This window comes from Corylus avellana, chromosome 11, assembly GCF_965113065.1.
Source record: "Corylus avellana chromosome 11, dhCorAvel1.hap1.2, whole genome shotgun sequence".
NCBI lineage: Eukaryota > Viridiplantae > Streptophyta > Magnoliopsida > Fagales > Betulaceae > Corylus > Corylus avellana.
The window spans coordinates 9464684-9471370 of record NC_142500.1 but is presented as its reverse complement, the minus strand read 5'-3'; positions in this window follow the sequence as shown (position 1 = coordinate 9471370).

The window sequence follows — 6687 nt, the reverse complement described above, 5'->3', positions numbered from 1 at the left end:
ACTCGAATCACTTCGTGTCACCTGCCGATATGATTGCCCGGAAGTTCCGCACATGCTCGTAAAATTTTGAGCGAAAAAATTTCACTTCGCATCTGACCATTTTGTTCGGCCTAGGGTTTCGGTCCTGGTTGTGAAAAAATGAAACGTGCCGAAAATTTACGAGGGTGCTCTGTGCATCGTGGCGATCATGTCGGCGGGTGTCGAAGTGTAATACGAGTCGTTTCGGCCGGGTTCGGGGCACTTGTTATTTTCACTAAAAGTTATCGTTCGTTAAAGAAAATGGGGGCGCAAACGAACTCGAATCACTTCGTGTCACCTGCCGATATGATTGCCTAGAAGTTCTGCACAAGCTCGTAAAATTTCGAGCGAAAAAATTTCACTTCGCATCCGACCATTTTGTTCGGCCTAGGGTTTTGGTCCTGGTTGTGAAAAAATGAAACGTGCCGAAAATTTACGAGGGTGCTCTGTGCATCGTGGCGATCATGTCGGCGGGTCTCGAAGTGTAATTCGAGTCGTTTCGGCCGGGATCGGGGCACTTGTTATTTTCACAAAAAGTTATCGTTCGTTAAAGAAAATGGGGGGGCAAACGAACTCGAATCACTTCGTGTCACCTGCCGATATGATTGCCCGGAAGTTCCGCACATGCTCGTAAAATTTCGAGCGAAAAAATTTCACTTCGCATCTGACCATTTTGTTCGGCCTAGGGTTTCGGTCCTGGTTGTGAAAAAATGAAACGTGCCGAAAATTTACGAGGGTGCTCTGTGCATCGTGGCGATCATGTCGGCGGGTGTCGAAGTGTAATACGAGTCGTTTCGGCCGGGTTCGGGGCACTTGTTATTTTGACTAAAAGTTATCGGTCGTTAAAGAAAATGGGGGCGCAAACGAACTCGAATCACTTCGTGTCACCTGCCGATATGATTGCCTAGAAGTTCTGCACAAGCTCGTAAAATTTCGAGCGAAAAAATTTCACTTCGCATCCGACCATTTTGTTCGGCCTAGGGTTTTGGTCCTGGTTGTGAAAAAATGAAACGTGCCGAAAATTTACGAGGGTGCTCTGTGCATCGTGGCGATCATGTCGGCGGGTGTCGAAGTGTAATACGCGTCGTTTCGGCCGGGTTCAGGGCACTTGTTATTTTGACTAAAAGTTATCGTTCGTTAAAGAAAATGGGGGCGCAAACGAACTCGAATCACTTCGTGTCACCTGCCGATATGATTGCCTAGAAGTTCTGCACAAGCTCGTAAAATTTCGAGCGAAAAAATTTCACTTCGCATCCGACCATTTTGTTCGGCCTAGGGTTTCGGTCCTGGTTTTGAAAAAATGAAACGTCCCGAAAATTTACGAGGGTGCTCTGTGCATCGTGGCGATCATGTCGGCTGGTCTCGAAGTGTAATTCGAGTCGTTTCGGCCGGGTTCGGGGCACTTGTTATTTTCACAAAAAGTTATCGTTCGTTAAAGAAAATGGGGGGGCAAACGAACTCGAATCACTTCGTGTCACCTGCCGATATGATTGCCCGGAAGTTCCGCAAATGCTCGTAAAATTTCGAGCGAAAAAATTTCACTTCGCATCCGACCATTTTGTTCGGCCTAGGGTTTCGGTCCTGGTTGTGAAAAAATGAAACGTGCCGAAAATTTACGAGGGTGCTCTGTGCATCGTGGCGATCATGTCGGCGGGTCTCGAAGTGTAATACGAGTCGTTTCGGCCGGGTTCGGGGCACTTGTTATTTTCACAAAAAGTTATCGTTCGTTAAAGAAAATGGGGGGGCAAACGAACTCGAATCACTTCGTGTCACCTGCCGATATGATTGCCTCGAAGTTCTGCACAAGCTCGTAAAATTTCGAGCGAAAAAATTTCACTTCGCATCCGACCATTTTGTTCGGCCTAGGGTTTCGGTCCTGGTTGTGAAAAAATGAAACGTCCCGAAAATTTACGAGGGTGCTCTGTGCATCGTGGCGATCATGTCGGCGGGTCTCGAAGTGTAATTCGAGTCGTTTCGGCCGGGATCGGTGCACTTGTTATTTTCAGAAAAAGTTATCGTTCGTTAAAGAAAATGGGGGTGCAAACGAACTCGAATCACTTCGTGTCACCTGCCGATATGATTGCCCGGAAGTTCCGCACATGCTCGTAAAATTTCGAGCGAAAAAATTTCACTTCGCATCCGACCATTTTGTTCGGCCTAGGGTTTCGGTCCTGGTTGTGAAAAAATGAAACGTGCCGAAAATTTACGAGGGTGCTCTGTGCATCGTGGCGATCATGTCGGCGGGTCTCGAAGTGTAATTCGAGTCGTTTCGGCCGGGATCGGGGCACTTGTTATTTTCACAAAAAGTTATCGTTCGTTAAAGAAAATGGGGGGGCAAACGAACTCGAATCACTTCGTGTCACCTGCCGATATGATTGCCCGGAAGTTCCGCACATGCTCGTAAAATTTCGAGCGAAAAAATTTCACTTCGCATCCGACCATTTTGTTCGGCCTAGGGTTTCGGTCCTGGTTGTGAAAAAATGAAACGTGCCGAAAATTTACGAGGGTGCTCTGTGCATCGTGGCGATCATGTCGGCGGGTCTCGAAGTGTAATTCGAGTCGTTTCGGCCGGGATCGGGGCACTTGTTATTTTCACAAAAAGTTATCGTTCGTTAAAGAAAATGGGGGGGCAAACGAACTCGAATCACTTCGTGTCACCTGCCGATATGATTGCCCGGAAGTTCCGCACATGCTCGTAAAATTTCGAGCGAAAAAATTTCACTTCGCATCTGACCATTTTGTTCGGCCTAGGGTTTCGGTCCTGGTTGTGAAAAAATGAAACGTGCCGAAAATTTACGAGGGTGCTCTGTGCATCGTGGCGATCATGTCGGCGGGTGTCGAAGTGTAATACGAGTCGTTTCGGCCGGGTTCGGGGCACTTGTTATTTTCACTAAAAGTTATCGTTCGTTAAAGAAAATGGGGGCGCAAACGAACTCGAATCACTTCGTGTCACCTGCCGATATGATTGCCTAGAAGTTCTGCACAAGCTCGTAAAATTTCGAGCGAAAAAATTTCACTTCGCATCCGACCATTTTGTTCGGCCTAGGGTTTTGGTCCTGGTTGTGAAAAAATGAAACGTGCCGAAAATTTACGAGGGTGCTCTGTGCATCGTGGCGATCATGTCGGCGGGTCTCGAAGTGTAATTCGAGTCGTTTCGGCCGGGTTCGGGGCACTTGTTATTTTCACAAAAAGTTATCGTTCGTTAAAGAAAATGGGGGGGCAAACGAACTCGAATCACTTCGTGTCACCTGCCGATATGATTGCCCGGAAGTTCCGCACATGCTCGTAAAATTTCGAGCGAAAAAATTTCACTTCGCATCTGACCATTTTGTTCGGCCTAGGGTTTCGGTCCTGGTTGTGAAAAAATGAAACGTCCCGAAAATTTACGAGGGTGCTCTGTGCATCGTGGCGATCATGTCGGCGGGTCTCGAAGTGTAATTCGAGTCGTTTCGGCCGGGATCGGTGCACTTGTTATTTTCAGAAAAAGTTATCGTTCGTTAAAGAAAATGGGGGTGCAAACGAACTCGAATCACTTCGTGTCACCTGCCGATATGATTGCCCGGAAGTTCCGCACATGCTCGTAAAATTTCGAGCGAAAAAATTTCACTTCGCATCCGACCATTTTGTTCGGCCTAGGGTTTCGGTCCTGGTTGTGAAAAAATGAAACGTGCCGAAAATTTACGAGGGTGCTCTGTGCATCGTGGCGATCATGTCGGCGGGTCTCGAAGTGTAATTCGAGTCGTTTCGGCCGGGATCGGGGCACTTGTTATTTTCACAAAAAGTTATCGTTCGTTAAAGAAAATGGGGGGGCAAACGAACTCGAATCACTTCGTGTCACCTGCCGATATGATTGCCCGGAAGTTCCGCACATGCTCGTAAAATTTCGAGCGAAAAAATTTCACTTCGCATCTGACCATTTTGTTCGGCCTAGGGTTTCGGTCCTGGTTGTGAAAAAATGAAACGTGCCGAAAATTTACGAGGGTGCTCTGTGCATCGTGGCGATCATGTCGGCGGGTGTCGAAGTGTAATACGAGTCGTTTCGGCCGGGTTCGGGGCACTTGTTATTTTCACTAAAAGTTATCGTTCGTTAAAGAAAATGGGGGCGCAAACGAACTCGAATCACTTCGTGTCACCTGCCGATATGATTGCCTAGAAGTTCTGCACATGCTCGTAAAATTTCGAGCGAAAAAATTTCACTTCGCATCCGACCATTTTGTTCGGCCTAGGGTTTTGGTCCTGGTTGTGAAAAAATGAAACGTGCCGAAAATTTACGAGGGTGCTCTGTGCATCGTGGCGATCATGTCGGCGGGTCTCGAAGTGTAATTCGAGTCGTTTCGGCCGGGATCGGGGCACTTGTTATTTTCACAAAAAGTTATCGTTCGTTAAAGAAAATGGGGGGGCAAACGAACTCGAATCACTTCGTGTCACCTGCCGATATGATTGCCCGGAAGTTCCGCACATGCTCGTAAAATTTCGAGCGAAAAAATTTCACTTCGCATCTGACCATTTTGTTCGGCCTAGGGTTTCGGTCCTGGTTGTGAAAAAATGAAACGTGCCGAAAATTTACGAGGGTGCTCTGTGCATCGTGGCGATCATGTCGGCGGGTGTCGAAGTGTAATACGAGTCGTTTCGGCCGGGTTCGGGGCACTTGTTATTTTGACTAAAAGTTATCGGTCGTTAAAGAAAATGGGGGCGCAAACGAACTCGAATCACTTCGTGTCACCTGCCGATATGATTGCCTAGAAGTTCTGCACAAGCTCGTAAAATTTCGAGCGAAAAAATTTCACTTCGCATCCGACCATTTTGTTCGGCCTAAGGTTTCGGTCCTGGTTGTGAAAAAATGAAACGTCCCGAAAATTTACGAGGGTCCTCTGTGCATCGTGGCGATCATGTCGGCGGGTCTCGAAGTGTAATTCGAGTCGTTTCGGCCGGGATCGGGGCACTTGTTATTTTCACAAAAAGTTATCGTTCGTTAAAGAAAATGGGGAGGCAAACGAACTCGAATCACTTCGTGTCACCTGCCGATATGATTGCCTAGAAGTTCTGCACAAGCTCGTAAAATTTCGAGCGAAAAAATTTCACTTCGCATCCGACCATTTTGTTCGGCCTAGGGTTTCGGTCCTGGTTGTGAAAAAATGAAACGTCCCGAAAATTTACGAGGGTGCTCTGTGCATCGTGGCGATCATGTCGGCGGGTCTCGAAGTGTAATTCAAGCCGTTTCGGCTAAGATCGGGGCACTTTTTATTTTCACAAAAAGTTATCGTTCGTTAAAGAAAATGGGGGGGGCAAACGAACTCTAATCACTTCGTGTCACCTGCCGATATGATTGCCCGGAAGTTCCGCACATGCTCGTAAAATTTCGAGCGAAAAAATTTCACTTCGCATCCGACCATTTTGTTCGGCCTAGGGTTTTGGTCCTGGTTGTGAAAAAATGAAACGTGCCGAAAATTTACGAGGGTGCTCTGTGCATCGTGGCGATCATGTCGGCGGGTCTCGAAGTGTAATTCGAGTCGTTTCGGCCGGGATCGGGGCACTTGTTATTTTCACAAAAAGTTATCGTTCGTTAAAGAAAATGGGGGGGCAAACGAACTCGAATCACTTCGTGTCACCTGCCGATATGATTGCCCGGAAGTTCCGCACATGCTCGTAAAATTTCGAGCGAAAAAATTTCACTTCGCATCTGACCATTTTGTTCGGCCTAGGGTTTCGGTCCTGGTTGTGAAAAAATGAAACGTGCCGAAAATTTACGAGGGTGCTCTGTGCATCGTGGCGATCATGTCGGCGGGTGTCGAAGTGTAATACGAGTCGTTTCGGCCGGGTTCGGGGCACTTGTTATTTTGACTAAAAGTTATCGGTCGTTAAAGAAAATGGGGGCGCAAACGAACTCGAATCACTTCGTGTCACCTGCCGATATGATTGCCTAGAAGTTCTGCACAAGCTCGTAAAATTTCGAGCGAAAAAATTTCACTTCGCATCCGACCATTTTGTTCGGCCTAGGGTTTCGGTCCTGGTTGTGAAAAAATGAAACGTCCCGAAAATTTACGAGGGTCCTCTGTGCATCGTGGCGATCATGTCGGCGGGTCTCGAAGTGTAATTCGAGTCGTTTCGGCCGGGATCGGGGCACTTGTTATTTTCACAAAAAGTTATCGTTCGTTAAAGAAAATGGGGGGGCAAACGAACTCGAATCACTTCGTGTCACCTGCCAATATGATTGCCTAGAAGTTCTGCACAAGCTCGTAAAATTTCGAGCGAAAAAATTTCACTTCGCATCCGACCATTTTGTTCGGCCTATGGTTTCGGTCCTGGTTGTGAAAAAATGAAACGTCCCGAAAATTTACGAGGGTGCTCTGTGCATCGTGGCGATCATGTCGGCGGGTCTCGAAGTGTAATTCGAGTCGTTTCGGCCGGGATCGGGGCACTTGTTATTTTCACAAAAAGTTATCGTTCGTTAAGGAAAATGGGGGGGTAAACGAACTCGAATCACTTCGTGTCACCTGCCGGTATGATTGCCTAGAAGTTCTGCACAAGCTCGTAAAATTTCGAGCGAAAAAATTTCACTTCGCATCCGACCATTTTGTTCGGCCTAGGGTTTCGGTCCTGGTTGTGAAAAAATGAAACGTCCCGAAAATTTACGAGGGTGCTCTGTGCATCGTGGCGATCATGTCGGCT